The following is a 17,082-nucleotide window of genomic DNA, read 5'->3' on the forward strand; positions in this document are numbered from 1 at the left end:
GATAGAATTCTGATTACTAGAGGGGTGAAAGGTTACCAAGGGTTGCTGGAATGCGGGGTCAAGGTTACAGTCGTGATCTTATTAAATGCCAGTAGTTTTGACAGCCTGAGTGTCTATGCCTGCTCCTAATTTGTATGTTCATATACATTTTTATTTACCCACCTCCCTTAATACCCTTGGGCAGTAAAAATTGCAGGCTTGAGATAATTAATTGAGCAAGTCCTGACTAGTTCCTGCGCCAGCAAATTCCGTGCTCCCACTGTCTCCGCGGGCTTTCTAACGTATCTCCTTGAAGGGCTGTGATTTTAAGGTTAAAGTGTTTAAGGAAGGAGAAACTGTCAGTCAGGCCCTTCACTGGAGCTTCTCGCCTCAGTGTCACAGAACGGGAACCACAGACTGAAGCAACACAAGAGAGGTCCGCGCCTGTGTCATCACCTTGGGAGTAATGGGCAGGCACGGTAGTGTAGCAGTTAGCGCGACGCTATTACAGCGCCAGCGACCTGGGTTCAATTCCGGCCGCTGTCTGTGAGGAGTTTGTACATTCTCCCCATGTCTGCGTAGGTTTCCTCCGGGTGCTCCGGTTTCCTCCCACATTCCAAAGACGTACGGGTTAGGAAGTTGTGGACATGCTATGTTGGCGCTGGAAGCGTGGCGACACTTGTGGGCTGCCCCCCAGAACACTCTACGCAAAAGATGCATTTCACTGTGTGTTTCGATGTACATGTGACTAATAAAGAAATCTGGTCTTCTCTTATCATCATGGAGACACAATAATACAGCCTTTCAGCCCAACTCGTCTATGCTGACCAAGGTGCCTACCTCAGCCAGTCCCAATACCCGTGTTTGGCCCATATCCCTCGAAACCTTTCCTATCTGTGCACCTGTCCAAATGCCTTCTAAACTTGCCTTTTGTCAATAAATCCCCTCTCCCCAGGACAACATCTCCTCCTCCTCCAGTATCTGGCAGCTCCCAGTCACTGAGTCTGCTTCCACCACCATCGTGCAGTGCATTCCAGATCACTCCATGGTGCGTAAAGGCAATCTAATCTCCAGTCAGATCTCTGTCAACTCTGTTCGCTGATCAGTGAACGCCCCTGCCCCTTGAGCAGTGTCCTATATTTTACTGAAGTCCTTTATGGCTTCGAACACCCTCTTCTCAAAGCTGCCTTAACTTTCTTCCAGGAGAACAACCCCAGGCTCCCTACAGCGCCAGCGACCTGGGTTCAATTCCGGCCACTGCCTGTAGGGAGATTGTACGTTCTCCCCGTGTCTGCGTGGGTTTCCTCCGAGTGCTCCGGTTTCCTCCCACATTCCAAAGACGTACGGGTTAGGAAGTTGTGGGCGTGCTATGTTGGCGCCAGAAGTGTGGCGACATTTGTGGGCTGCCCTCAGAACGCTCTACGCAGAAGATGTATTTCACTATGTGTTTCAATGTACATGTGACTAACAAAGATATCTTTTAAAAAACTAAATGGAGCTTTGTCCAGCTCCATCCCCTGACAAGCTGCTCCCAACCTTGGGTCCAGGAGATGTCGAGGACTCCAGTGAGAATGACGGACTCTTGGCTGCAAAACATTTGTTTCAATGTACATGTGACTAATACAGAAATCTTATGATCTAATCCACAACAACGAGGGAGTGCCACACTGTCTCTCTGATGCAACACACAACCTACTGGCGGAACTCAGCGGGTCGAGCAGCATCTGTGGAAGGGAAGGGAATCGGTTGCCCTGCTGAGTTCCTCCAGCAGACTGTTTGCAGTGCCATGGGATACCTTGCCCGAACTGCGGTGTTGTTTGTGGGAGCTTGCTGTGCATTCCCTGTGTCCCAGCAACCTTTCACAGATACCTGACTGGCTGTACAGTGCTTTGGGACGTCCCACTGTGGAGGGTGCAACAACAATGCAAGTCACTCGTCCTTTCTTTTGACCCACTTGGGGGGGGGAGTGTGGAGCAGTGGTTACATGAGAACGAGCGGCATTCGAGACACAGGCCAGCTCGACGCCACTCCCAGCTCCACCTGCAGCATCCTCCCCTTCCCAATATCCACGCGCCCCACCAAGTGAAACATGGGGGGCAGCCACCAGCTGCGGGTCACCCTCCACGTCACACACCTTCTTGCCTTGGAGGTATATCGGCCATCTTTCACCATGGCTGTCGGTCTCCTCTCGACACACCTGGCTCAGGTGATCTGTGCTGGCCTCCGCAGTACCCATGTGGATTGTCTAGCTTGTCCGTAGGAAAAGCCCTCAGGGTTTTGCAGCATCTTGGTCCCGATGCTGATGCTTGGGCCCAGACCTTTGAAGCTTCAGCCAGATGCACAAAGCTGGGTGAAGGTCACCAGAGGGTATGAACATTGAACACAGTACCGTGGAGACACAGGAGACGGCAGAGGCTGGAATCTGGAGCAACACACAAGACGCTGGAGGGACTCAGTGAGTCGGGCAGCATCTGTGGAGGGAGATGGACAGTCGATGTTTCGGGTCGGGGCCCTTCATCTGGACTGTACAAGCACAGGAATGTCCACCATGATGTCACTCTAAACTCGTTCCATCTGCCTGTGCGTGGTCCGTATCCCTCCATTCCCCGCCTGTTTGCCTGCCTCCACCACCTCCCCCGGCGGCACTTTCCAGGGACCCACCACTCTGTGTCACCATCACTTAACCTGTGTACACACATCAGTGCAACATCCCCGGGGGGAATCAGCTTCATCAATGAGCTGATCTTTTTCAAGAGATATAATTCCTAATGGCACTGAAGGATTACATTAGTTAGGACATCAAGCACTCTGCTCAGGCAGCCTGGGTATCTGAGGAAGCTTTTGACAGTGGATTCACTCACATAGTCAAAAGCAACAATGTTCCTCAAACACCACGTACGGTGCTAAAGTGATTTATAAAATATCTCAACCGCTTGATGGAGCAAAGACTTGAAATGTTTCTCTGACAGGCAGCTACGGAATTCACACCACTTTGTACACTTTTAAAAAGCAAATCCACTTGGAGATAGGCTGCTTGGCAACCGCCTTGTTGAGTGGGCTCAGGGAGTTGACGCCATCACCCATACAGCCGTTAGAGCTCCTGGTTCAAGGCACACTGTCCCCTCACCCTCTGGCCACCAGTGGGGAATGAGCTTCTCTTTACTAACCTCGGCTGGTTAATTGGAAGTGAGCTCAAGCTGGCTGCACTGCTCAATCGGCAGGTCAGATGTCAGGGCACCCGTGAAGCCACCTCTTGGACACATGGAAGGCACGTTAAATTTAACTCACAGGAGAAATCCCTCTGTTGAAGCTCTACAGAATAAATCTGTTTACTTTGCGTCCTGAATTGCTGGTGTATTTGCTGGCAATATACGCTAAACAAGACTGATTTTGGAGGGGTGCAGGGACATAGCTAGGGGTTGGATGTCTGCAGAACTTCAGGATGGCACAACAAGTGGAGAAGGTTGGAGACACAGGAGACAGCAGAGGCTGGTATCTGGAGCAAGAGATAGTCTGCTGCAGGAACTCAGCGGGTCGAGCAGCATCTGTGTTGTGGTGGGGAAGGAGTTGTCGACGTTTTGGGTCAAAACCCTGTGTCAGGACTGAGAGCGGAGAGGGGAGATGGCCGGTATAAAGGGAGGAGGTGGGGGGTTTGCGCCAGGAGGGGCAGTGGGGAGGGCAGGGTTTACACAAGGGTGTGAAGCAGCACAGGGATAGACAAGGAATTCTGCAGATGCTGGAATCTGGAACAACACGCACAAAATGCTGGAGGAACTCAGCAGGTCAGGCAGCATCCATGGAGGGAAATAAATGTTGACTGTTTATTTCCCTCCACAGACGCTGCCTGACCTGTTGAGTTCCTCCAACAGTTTGTGTGTGCAGCCACAGGGATATAACTTGTAAAGTACAGCGGGGTATAAAACTGTGAGCTGTTGGACTGGTAAAGCAACATCTCTGTGTCGAAGCAGTGCTCTGCAGGACAGCAGTTCAATCAGGAAGGCAGAAGAGACGTCCGCCTTTGTTGCAAAGGGAATAGTATATCAAAGCGGGGAAGTCCACACCAGGAGTACTGCACAGAGTGCTGGACTCCTTGTGTGTGGAGGGATATTTTGGGGCCGTGGAGGCAGATCAGAGAGCTTCGCGAGGTTGATCCCTTGAGAACAGAAGTCAAGCGGGCTGGTCCGATACTCCTGGAGCGGAGAAGAGTGAGTGGTGTTCTTTCCGAAGCATGCAAGAGTCTGAGAGGTCTTGTCGGGGTAAATCCTGAGGGGTTCTGGAACCAGGGGCCACTGTTTCAGAAGACGGAGTTGCCTATTACAGACAGAGTAGAGGAGGAATTTCTCTGTTCGGAGGGTGGTGAATCTTTGGAAGTTCCCATCCCAGAGAGCTGTGGAGTTGGAGGCATTGAGGGAGTTCAAGGCTGAGCTAGAAAGGTTACCGGTCTATGGGGGAGTCGAGGGCTCTGGGGAACAGGCAGGGCAGTTCAGGCAAGGTCCAATCAGCCATGTCCACACTGATGGTGGACAGGTTTGTGGGGCCGTATCTCTTCTGTTCTTTATTTTGAAGTACAGCTGAAGGATTTAGCATTAAATTCCCAAGGTTTGGAAAGGAAACAGCTGGATTGTTGAATAAAACCCAGAGAAGAGAGGATCCCACTGGCCCCCATTGCCCCTTCTCTTCCCTCCTCTCGATCTGCCCATCGCCCACACACTTCTCTCTCCGGTTCCCCTCCTCACCTCCTCCCCTTTATTCCATGGTCCACTGTCCTCTCCTATCAGATTCCATCTTCTTCAGCCCTTTGTCACCTTTCAGCTTCTTACATCAATCCCACTCTCCCCCCCCACCCCTCACCTGCCTATCACCCCCCCCTTCACTTGGATCCACCTATCACCTTCCAACTCTTGCTCCACCCCTTCCCCCCCTCCACCTCTTTATACTGACCATCTCCCCTCTTTCTTTCCAGTCCTGATGAAGGGTCTCGACCCGAAACGTCGCCTATCCATTTCCCTCCATAGATGCTGCCCGACCCGCTGGGTTCCTCCAGCGCCCTGTGTGTGGATGTTGAGTTAGACCCAGTGGCTTCACTGACATCCTTCTGGGAAGGAATTCCGCCCGCCTTTCCCAGTCTGGCTGAGGCTGCGGAACCCCCAGTGTGACTGACACAACTGCCCTGTGGAATGGCCAGACTGTGCCGACACATTTCCACAAACAGGGAGCAAGCAGCTCATCACCACTTTCCACTGAAGCACCAGGCTTGCCACCAATGAGGCAGGCAGGGATAACACAATGGTCCCAAATGTCGGGAGGACGTACTCCAACATCAGGCTAATACTGGCAGTCACCGATGAATTCTTAGCCAGATTATTTATTAGAGGAAGCTGTCAAAATGAAATGCTTTTAAATTACTTGCTGGAGTAAAAATGAACGCCATATATTAACACGTACAGGCATTGAGCAGTTAGTGCATGCCACTGATCTGTAATCATTCACTGCACAACACTGTAATTATGTTAGTTCAGCCATTGGGAACTTCACATCTCACTTAACTTGGCTTACGTGAGATTACACGGAAAATCCAGTACTGTCCGACCTACTGATCTCACTCATGCCATCAATGTAACGTCTATCCCCGTCTCCGTCATGTACCACAGAGAGAGATGCAGCATATTTACACAGATCCCATTTTACCCCCCCCCCACATCCCCATCAACTTCCCCCAGATTCTACCCCTCACCCACACACTAAGGGGGCCAATTAACCCACTGACCCCACATGTCATTGGGATGTGGGAGGGAACTGGAGCACGCGGGGGAAACCCACGCGGTCACAGGGAGAAGGTGCAAACTCCACACACACACACACACACACACTCCACACACACACACACACACACACACACACACACACACAACATACACACACACACACCACAAACACACACACACAACATACATACACCACAAACACACACACCACAAACCCACACACAGACAGTGCCGGAGGTTGAGATTGAACCTGGGGCTCTGGTGATGTAAAGCAGCAACTCCACCCACTGTACCATCCTTAAATGGACCCGGTCTCATTTTTTGTTTGAGGATCTACTTGCCCTGAAGCAGTACAGTGAAGCTTCACTCTGTCAATTCCGGAGGTGAGGGGGATGTCCCAGCTGAAGAAACTGGACCCTGGTCTTATAACTGGAGTTTGGAAGGTCAAGAGGTGATCTTGTGGGGACGTACGAGACTCTGAGGGAGAGAAAGGGTAGAAAGTGGGACATTGGGGACACTGTCTCCGGGTCCGCGGACGGCCATTTTGGACTAAGGAGAAGGGTCTTTCCTCCGAGACTGCAAATCCCAGCTGGATTTGGAATTGGACGACAGGGAAGGAATATGGACCAGGCACAGCCCCAGCCACCTGAATGGAGCTGGCAGGAGGGACTGAATGATTAACTCCTGCTTCGACATCCCACGTTGCTGACACAAGACAGCATTGAGACCATACAGTCATGAAGTTGTACAGGACAGAAACAGGCCCTTCGGCTCTACCGGTCCATGCCCACCAGGTAGTTTATCTGAACTGATCCCATTTGTCCATATCCCTCTAAACCTTTCCTATCCATGTACCTGTCCAAATGTCTTTTAAACGTTGTAGTTGTACCTGCCTCAGCCACTTCCTCTGGCAGCCCATTCCACACACCCACCACCCTCCGTGTGAAAAAGTTGCCCCTCAGGTCCCTTTTAAACCTTTCCCCTCTCACCGTAAACCTATGCCCTCTAGTTTTAGACTCCCCTACCTTGGGAAAAAGACCGTGACCATCCACCTTATCGATGTCCCTCATGACTTTATAAACCTCTATCAGGTCACCCCTCAGCCTCCTTCGCTCCAGGGAAAACAGTCCCAGCCCGTCCAGTCCCTCCTTATAGCTCAAGCCCTCCAGCTGAATGACACCCTTCCCATAGCTGGGAGACCAGAACTGCGCACAATACTCCAGGTGCTGTCTCACCAACAACTTGTATAGATGCAATATGACGTCCCAACTCCTGTACCCAATGCCCTGAACGATGAAGGCCAGTATGCCAAACACCTTCACCACCCTGTCCACCTGCGTCACCACTAGTGATGGAGCCCTCGTGCTTACCCTGGTCTTCTGGAGTATCACACTGTGGGAGGGGCGGTACTGAGGGAGTGTCACACTGTTGGAGGGGTCACACTGACAGAGTGCTGCACTGACACCGTTGCGTTTCTTGTATGGGCTGCTCTTGCACACCTTTCACTTCCTCACCCTGGTCTGCCAGCCGGACACGCTGTGGCGGTCCGTCTTGCCATCGAGGGGTGGGGTCTCCGGTGGAGGTCTCTCTACGCGGGAGTCCTCCCCCTTTACATCGGGGACCTGGGGTGGAGGACGGTGCACCGGGCGGTGCTGTGCAACCATTTCCTGAGCTGGTTCACCGACACCCTGGCCGCCTGTCACTTCTGCGGCCGGGAGGAGATGGTGTACCCCGTGTACGCGGAGTGCAAGAGGTTGCAGCCCCTCTTCGAGTATCTGCAGGGGCTGCTGCTTAGGTTCTGGCTGCACTTCAGCCCGGCACTGTTGGTTTAAGGGCACCCAGTGCGGCACAGGGCAGGGTGCGCGGAGGATCTCCTGGTGGGTCTTCTGCTGGGCTTGGCCAAGCTGGCCGTCCATGGGATGTGGCGGCGGGCGGCCGAGGGTTCCGGCAGGTCAGCCTGCCTGCCCGTCTTCTGCGCTTACATGTGCGCACGGGTGTCTTTGGAACGGGAGCGCACAGTCTCTGCAGGCACCCTGGGAGAGTTCTGCGATCTGTGGGCCCCCCAGGGGATCGCGTGTGTCGTGGACGGTGTGAACGAGATTCTTATCTGAAGTGGTGCGTTTAGCGGTCATTAATTAGCGCTACCTGCTGTGGTTAGAATCTGTCTGCATAGGTTTTTTCTTTCTTGTGTCAGTTGCTGTAGTTTTGACACTGGATGTTATTTTGTCATGCTTTTAGTCAATAAAATTTTGTACGTTCATAAAAAAAGGAGCGGTACTGATCCATCCCGGGCGTCGGGGGTGCGGAGCGGTCCAGGCCGCGCTGACACACGCTCGGCCGGACTTGCTTGTCGGGCCTCTTATGTCTGCGCCCGGGTGTCCCTGGAGAGAGAGCACGCGGTATCCGTGGGCACCCTGGGAGAATTCCGCGATTGGTGGGCCCCCCAGGGGATCGCGCGTGTCATGGACGGTGCGAACGGGATTCTGATCTGAAGTGGTGTGTTTTGCGGTAGTTTAGTTGGTCTCACCTAATGTAGTTCTGCGTCTGTGAAGTTCTTTTTCTTGTAGTTTTTGACAGGGCATGTCATTTTGTAGTGCGCTTGGCGAACCAGCTTTTGTATACTCATAACAAAAAGGGGCCGTGCTGAAGGAGCTGTGAGCTGATTTGAATGAGATGCTAAACCAAAGGCAGAAGAGAAGATCCTTTGTCCTCCTTGCCTCCCTCTGAGCCACTAAGAAAAAGTTAACTGTTTAATCTGCTGCAGCACCTTGCTGTGCCCTAATGCACAGCCAGAACCACCAGCTTCCAAAACAACTGCCAGCTCTTTCTTTCCGGTTGTTAACACTTGTTTACAAGGCCATCAAACCATGTGAGGGCTGTTCTTGGGATAACAAAGAACCTTGGGTACACTGTGGTGTTTATCGAGGATTTTGTGATCCCTTCTTGGCTCGACAAAGGCAGGGGAAGACAGAAGATGCTAATTTCAGGTTTCTCTTTCTACACCATGTCCTCCCAACACCGACTCCCAACCATGTTGAATATGAATCAAGGAACTCTGAAGCATATCTCTCCCTTAAGTGATTAAATGTGATTAGTTCTGCTGTTCAAATTGCACTGAAGTCAATACGTGCTGGCTGAATTAAAACAATCTTGCAACATCTATCCACATCTTATTAAAAATCTAATGTGAGCACTTCTCCCTAATCAACTTGATTTCATATCACTCCACTGTTCTCTCAGAGTGTGTTAACTTTTCCCATTGTACGATAGTCTCTTTGTCAGAGTGAAGGAGGATAATTGAAAGCAAGAACTGTAGCTTTAGTCTTCTTGTCTGTGAAATTCTAAAGCAGACGTTAAGATGTGGGTGGAGGGTTCAGAGTGGTCGGGCCTGGGGAAGGGAGGTAACACCTTCCTCAGTAGTGTCAGGCAGCATCCGTGGAAAGAGAAATAGTTAACACTTCAGGTTGGCGATGCAGTTATTTCGACTTTCTTCCTAAACAGTAGTTGCCTGTCACTTTAATCCTCCATCCTTGTGCAGAGGAGATTTACCAGGATGCTGCCTGGATTAGAGAATATTGAATATGAGGAGAGGCTTAAGGTGCTAGGGCTTTATTCACTGGAAAGGAGGAGGAAGAGAGGAGACATGATAGAGGTACATAAAATATTGAGAGGAATAGATAGAGTAGACAGTCAGTGCCTCCTTCCCAGGGCACCGATGCTCAAGACGAGAGGGCATGGCTTTAAGGTTATGGGTGGGAGGTTCAGGGGAGATGTCAGGGGGAGGTTTTTCACCCAGAGAGTGGTTGGTGCATGGAATGCACTGCCTGGGGTGGTGGTGGAGGCAGATACATTGAACAGGTTCAAGAGCTTGTTGGATAGGCATATGGAGGAATGTGGGATGGGGGGATATGCGGGAGGAAGGGGTTATGTAGTGTGAGGGTGGTTTGATGGACGGCACAACATGGTGGGCCGAAGGGCCTGTTTTGTGCTGTATAGTTCTATGGTTCTATGGTTGCTCCACTCCGACCTCTCTGCCTTTGACCTCTTACACTGTTCCAACAAAGCACAACATCAGCTCGCAGAGTCACAGAGTTGTACAGCAGGGAAACAGGCCCTTCGACCCCACTGGTCCACACTGACCAAGATGTCTTATCGAACTAGTCCCATTTGCTGTGTTTGGCCATGTCCCTCTAAACCCTTTCTATTGGTTGTACCTGTTTAAATGTCTTTTATATGTTGTAATTGTATTGGCATTGGTGTATTATTGGTATTGGTTTATTATTATCACTTGTACTGAGGTACAGTGAAAAACCTGTCTTGCATACTTTTGTACAGGTCAGTTCATTACACAGTTACATTGAGTTAGTACAGAGTGCATTGAGGTAGTACAGGTAAAAACAATAACAGTACAGAGTAAAGTGTCACAGCTACAGGGAAGTGCATTGCAGGTAGACAAAAAGGTGCAAGGTCACAGCAAGGTAGATTGTGAGGTCAAGAGTCCATCTCATCATATAAGGGACCGTTCAATAGTCTTATCACCGTGGGAGGGGGATTTACGTGGCAAGTTTTTTTACACAGAGAATGGTAGGTGCCTGGAATAGGCTGCCAGGGGAGATGGGGGAATTAGATACAATAGTGGTGTTTAAGAGACATTTAGACAGGCACATGAACGGGAAGGGAATGGAGGGATACGGACCGTGTGCAGGCAGAGGGGATCAGTTAGACTGGCATCATGGTCGGCACAGAGACGGTGGGCCAAAGGGCCTGTTCCTGTGCTGTACTGTACTGTTCTGTGTTGCATTGTTTCTGTTTTAGTTTTGGATTTCCAGCATCTGCGGACTTTTGCTCTGTCCCAGGCCAGTTCTGATGTGACTCAGTGTTCCTTCCTCCACGGACGCTGCCTGACCTGTGGCCATTTTACTTTATCTCAGCTTTCCTGCAGCTGCTGTGTGCTCTGCATTTCATGGTTCCCACAGACTGTGTGGTTTCTTCTTGCTTCCCTCCAGACAGCTGAGAGCTGTTCAGCACCTGGTCCCAGTCCTCTATCTCCTCTTGGTGTCCACCCCATTGCAGTCATGGAGTCATAGAGTCATAGAGCACGGAAGCAAGCCCTTTGTCCAACTCCTCCGTGCTGAGCTGGTCCCATTTGCCCATGTTTGGTCCCATCAGACAGAAGATACAGGAACCGGAGGGCACGTACCACCAGGCTCAAGGACAGCTTCTATCCCACAGTGATAAGACTATTGAACGGTTCCCTTATACGATGAGATGGACTCTTGACCTCACAATCTACCTTGTTGTGATCTTGCACCTTATTGTCTACCTGCAATGCACTTCCCTGTAGCTGTGACACTTTACCCTGTATTGTTATTGTTTTAACCTGTACTACCTCAGTGCATTGTGTAATGAATTGATCTGTATGAAAAGTATGCAAGTTTTTTTACTGTACCTCAATACAAGTTGCAGTAATAAACCAATACCATAAACCTTTCTTATCCGTGTACCTGTCCAAATGTTTTTTAAACGTTGTAATTGTACCCACCTCTACCACTTCCTCTGGCAGCTTGTTCCACACACCCACCACCCTCTGTGTGAAAAACTCCCCCCTCAGGTCCCCTTTAAATCTTTCCCCTCCCACCTTAATCCTGTGCCTTCTAGTTTCAGTTCTCTTCACCCCGTCTCCCTTCTCTACAAGGTTAAACATATTTCCTTTCTGAATGTTGCCTGTTCTGAAAGGTCATGAACCGAACCTGAGAAGTTAGTCCTGTTCCTCTCTGCACAGACGCTGCCTGACCTGCTGAGTATTTCCAGCAGTTGATATCTTTGTCCCTTCCAAGGAGGAGTTCATTAAAAAGTGAATAAATTGTTGATCTTTCATGGTGTGGTGTTAACAATGCAGCATGTGGGAACTAGACACTTCATAGTTTCTGAGACCTACGGTGAGACCTACGGTGAGAAAGAGAAGCAGGAACAGGAGGAGAGAATGTGAGAGTGAGAGTCAGACAGAGAGAGTGACTCAGAGCAAGAGAGCAAGAGTCAAACAGCATGGGAGACAAAATGAAAGTGACAGAGAGAGAGAGAGAGAATGTAAAAGACTAATAGAATCAAATGGGTAGATGGAGAGACAGAACTGGTTCCACACAGAGAGTCAGAGAGAGAGTCAGAGACAGATTCACAGAAGCAAACATACTTTAAAAACACATTTTCACATCATCCAAAGTCAGTGTATGGCCTTATCAATATTTCTCTTCCACGATTTGAATTTTTTGTGTACATCCCCTGGAAAAAAAAGATTTGGATTTACACACCTTCTGCGTGGGATATCCCCAATTCCCACAACACAGAGACTATTGGAGCAGTTACTGTTGGGACTGAGTAAAGTGTGTACCACAAGGTCCCAACAGTAACGTGATCCAAACCAGAAATCGGTGCGATTGGGCGAGGGGTAAATGTTGACGGTTGCCTCTATTACCCCAGAGGTGTATGTGGGATCTTCCACATTCACCCGAGGCTGAGGGTCCGTGACTCGAAACGTAATCGGAACAGCGACCCGACCTGTGAAACACACGGACGCCGGGGTGGGAGGACCTGGAGCACAGAATGCAAACAGTGCACGCTTCAACACTTGCGATTATGCCAAAACATTCCAGTCCCCAGGAACGTCTCTATTGATCTGATGGTCAATACCTAGATTTAATTGACACTGCAATATTCCATTAAAAGGGGATTGGGATTTATGGATCAATAGTCTCGGCACGGCATTACTGTCGGGGAGAGCGAGAGTCCAACTGTTGGGGAGTGAGGGTCTGACTGCTGGCGGAGTGAGGGTATGACTGTTGGTGAGTGAGGGTCCCTGTCCTGGAGTGAGGTTCTGACTTTTGGAGAGTGACGGTCTGACTGTTGGGGAGTGAGGGTCCAACTGTCCGGGAGTAAGGTTCCGACTTTTGGAGAGTGAGGGTCGGACTGTTGGGGAGTGAGGGTCTGACTGTCTGGGAGTAAGGTTCCGACTGTTGGAGAGTGAGGGTCCGACTTTTGGAGAGTTAGGGTCTGACTGTTGGGGAGTGAGGGTCCAACTGTCCAGTTGAAAGGTTCCAACTGTTGAAGAGTGAGGGTCCGACTGTCGGGGAGTGAGGGTCCGACTGTCCGGTTGTAAGGTTCCAACTGTTGGAGAGTGAGGGTCCGACTGTCGGGGAGTGAGGGTCCGACTGTCAGGAATGAGGACAAGCCGCACAGCTGACTCAGCTGGTAGAGCCACTGTCTCATTGCTCCAGAGACCCGACCTCCGGCACTGTGTGTGTGTGTGTGTGTCTGTCTAGTTTGCACGTTGTCACTGTGACTGCGTGGGTTTCCCCCGGGTGCTCCTGTTCCCTCCCACACCCCAATGACCTGCGGGGTCGGTGTGTTAATTGACAGGTGTAAGTCGCATACCACGCTCCCCTCACCCCCCCCCCAACCGAGTGTGTGGGTGAGGGGTAGAATCTGGGGAGAGTTGATGGGAACGTGGGGGGAATAAAATGGGATGGGGGTAGGATGAGTGGGGATGGGTGCCTGGAGATGGGTACGGACCATTCCCATGCTGTATAACTCTATGACATTGCCACTTTAAAGCCACAGACCTCTAGCTCCTCTTTTGGACAACCTCTGCAATGTGCGGCAACCAGAGAACCATAGAACAATACAGCACAATACAGGCCCTTTGGCCCACCATGTTGTGCCGACCTTCAAACCTCGCCTAAGACAGGCCCTTCCTCCCACATATCCCTCTATTTTAAATTCCTCCATATGTTTATCTAACAATCTCTTGAACTTGACCAACGAATCAGCCTCCACCACCACCCCAGGCAGCGCATTCCATGCACCAACCACTCTCTGGGTGAAAAACCTCCCCCTGACATCTCCCCTGAACTTCCCACCCATTACCTTAAAGCCATGCCCTCTTGCATTGAGTATTGGTGCCCTGGGAAAGAGGCAAGGTTTGAGGTGTTGCAGGACGGCTTTTCCCCCTATTAACATTGGGGGAAGCAATCCCAAACTGCAGACACCCGCACACTGATCATTCAGGGATCGCCGTGTATGAGAAAGTGCTGCCTCTGTTCTGCCTCGTGCCCCCATCACCACCGCCCACCACACTGCCCGCCTCGCTCCCCCATCACCACCCACCACACTCCCCGCCTCGCCAGCAAACGCTTCTGTTCTGATAGAGGATGCCAAAGAACAGCAACTGCTGGGTTGGACCAGGGCGGCAGAGTCACGGAGAAGGGACCGGTCACCCATGGTGTGCAGAAATGTCTTCTCTCAGAGGGTGGGCAACGTCTGGAACTCTCTGCTCCCACCACCCCCCCCCCCCCCCCGAGGGCGTTGGAGGCCTGATCATTGTGTGTGTTTGTGGAGACGGATAAATATTTGGAAGATCGAGGAACTGAGGGCCATGGGGATCTGGCGCAGGAGAGACCAGCCGTGATCGCGTTGAATGGCAGGGCAGGCTCGAGGGGCCGAGTGGTCTCCTCCTCTTCCCGCTGCCTTGAGCTTCAAGCGTGCAAAACTTGATCCATCCAGGTGGCCATTCAGCCCCTCAGTGGCTTTTCTAGACTTCAGTAAGGCAGAGGCACCTCACTCCAACACCTCACCCACACCCTACCCTTTGTCAGTGCTCATCACTGCTCGGCCGCTTTCAACAGTGCGCCCCTCTGGCTGTGGGGGGAGCTGGCTCCGGCTGCCCGCTCTGCTGCGTGTGAGGCAGGGCTCTCGTCCATTGACACCACCACTGAGTGTGCCACCCCCCCACCCCCCCGAGAAGGAGGGCTCTGCGTTGATGCCCCCATGTCCTGAATCCCACCCCCAACCAGAGCAAATGGTTCCAGTTCGTCTGCTCGACGAACTCCTGTCCAGCCAGCCCACAGCAAACGCTTCGATTAGATCATCTCCTTAATCTCCGCACTCGGCGGAGAAGCCAACCATGCCACCGGCTCCTGCAGTGTAACCCCTGCAGCCCTGGTGTTACTGGGCTTCCACCTGAGCCTCCCCGCCCCAAGGAGTGTGTCTGGCACTTGTCGAATTGCTCAGCACAGCAGGACATTCAGCCCATCGTGGTACAGTCAGCTGGGTCCCTCTCCCGCATTGTTCTCCAAACTGTCCCCCTGAGTATTCACCGCCGACTCTCATTCTCCCTTCCCCTTCACTGAGAGAAGGGCTGTCATTCTCCGAGACTGAATGCGTTACAGCAGCAGGTCCCTCTACTTTCCATCGGAGGGAGTCAGGACTGCAGTCTGCAGTGTGATTACACAGGCGTTAATCTCCTGACAACAAGGGAAGCCAGGGAGAGAGAGAGGGAGAAAGAGAGAGAGGGAGAGAGAGAGAGAGAGAGAGAGAGAGCACAAGAACAAGCTGGGCAGAGCCAGGTCTGAAGAATGACAGGCCGCCCAGACCCTCGGATTGAATGCTCCCGGAGTCACGGTGCAGAGCAACAGACCCAGACAGGAGGAGGAAGCTGTGAGTGCAGAGGACTGGCGTACCGAAGGAAATGTGATCTGTCTGTCCCATCTACTGTGCTGTGGAAGCTGCCCTGGTACTAGGCAGGGGGAGTGAGATAGTAAGTGAGAGAGAGGGGAGAAGGGGAGAGAGATATAACGAGGGTTGAGAGGGGGAGGAGGGAGAGAGAGAGAGTGGGAGAGGGAGGTGGGAGGGAGGGGGGAGAGAAAAAAATGGGGGGGGAAGAGAGAGATCCATAGAGAGTGAGAAAGGCAGAGAAAGACACAGAGATGGGAAAGAGGGAGCAGAGCAAGAGAACCTGAGAGGGGGAGGAAAGGAACAGATAGAGATAGACAGAGAGACGGGGGGGGGGGGGGGGGGGGGAGGGGGAGAAGGAGAAGAGGGAGGGAGAGAGAGAGAAGGAGGGAGAGAGACAAGCTGGAGAGCCAAGAATGTAAGGCAATGAACAGGTTCCTTTGGAGTGGGTCTCTGCTCCTTTCAGTCACCGACAGAGATACAGAGGATTCTCTGGAGCCTGGCCACTGAACAGCTCGAGTTATGCTAAGCTACATTTCAAGGATCTACTGAAAAGAGAGGACACACACACACACACACACACACACACACACACACACACACACACACTTGCATCGCATCAGGACCAGCTGAAAATGGACCACAAGGCTCCGTCGTGCAGGAACACAGGACAGACAGTGCCTGGGAATGTGGAAGCCAAACGCTCACCGTTACAGGGCTAAACGCCCCTCCAGAAAAAGGTAAACTTAATAAAAAGCACAGTGAAATAAAATAACAATAAAAAGTGTATTTCCGTGTAAGGCACACCACAGGGCATTAGATTAACAGTGATGTCTCTGTGTGGTGCCATTATCATGTGAAGGTCATTTTAAAATGACAGGAGTTACTCCGAAATTAGTTTTTGATTTTGTACAACGAGTGTGCGTTTGTGGCTGTGTTTGTGCTTGTGCAGAGGTTTTAACCCTTGCATTGCTGCTTGCTAGCCAGACTCGCTCACAAGCATTTTCCTTTTGCACTGTGCCTTCAAGTCACACGACAGCCAAAGAGAAGGCTCGTTGAATTCTGCCCCACCTGCATCAGATCTTAGTCTTCGGAATATGACAAGTGCTTGGATCAATTTGTTTAAGCATGTTTAAATAAAGCAGGTCAGTGCTGCATGCTAAACAGTCTCGCAAAAGATTGAGACTTGGGTTGTGTTAATAAATAATATTTGCTGCATTACAATTGTAGTAACGGCAAGTGATTTATTGGGGGTTCAGCTAGAATTCCTTGCCAATGTATAAAACTGCTCAAGATGCAATTATGCTTCTGTTACAGCTTCTCAGAAATATTAAACAGTTCACACACACACACACACACACACACACACACACACACACACACACACACACACACACACATATCTTTCTCAATTCCCTTTTGCTAACATCCACGTTAATATTTTTCCTTCCATACCTTCCCACAAGGCAAGTTCATCAATATTCTTTTATCACAAGAGCAAAATTAATAAATAAATTACTACAACTTATCCCTGCCTTCCCCAAAATTCTTGGCAAAATCTCACACCTAAGCAACCCAATTGTACTCAGTAGGCAATAATACTGTTTAAAAATTGTTTCACCAGTGAGTATGTGGCACCCTTTAATCAAGGGAAACGCATAAAGAATTAGTGCAGATTCAAAACAAACACACACACACACACACACAATCTTCATTTTTCCTTAATCTTTCATTGCATCCTCCAGGGTAACAGATAAATTAAAGGGGGGATTGATATTGAGAGCAGTGCTGGTAGGATGCTTCAATAACTAGTATAACACACTCCCACAGTAAC

At 50.8% G+C, this 17,082-nt stretch overlaps 2 protein-coding genes across 6 annotated transcripts in view; one reads left to right on the plus strand and one right to left on the minus strand.

Annotated features, from left to right (window-relative positions):
* The window catches only part of LOC127587059 (pyruvate carboxylase, mitochondrial), an 859,607-nt gene that overhangs the window by 309,682 nt on the left and 532,843 nt on the right, over nucleotides 1–17,082 (minus strand). The window lies entirely within an intron of this gene.
* The window catches only part of LOC127587061 (leucine-rich repeat and fibronectin type-III domain-containing protein 2-like), a 40,592-nt gene continuing 38,954 nt past the window's right edge, over nucleotides 15,445–17,082 (plus strand). The window contains exon 1 of the mRNA XM_052045234.1: nucleotides 15,445–15,988. The gene's annotated coding sequence lies outside the window, so the exon portion shown is untranslated. The remainder of the gene's footprint in view (nucleotides 15,989–17,082) is intronic.

This window comes from Pristis pectinata, chromosome 38, assembly GCF_009764475.1.
Source record: "Pristis pectinata isolate sPriPec2 chromosome 38, sPriPec2.1.pri, whole genome shotgun sequence".
Classification (NCBI taxonomy): domain Eukaryota; kingdom Metazoa; phylum Chordata; class Chondrichthyes; order Rhinopristiformes; family Pristidae; genus Pristis; species Pristis pectinata.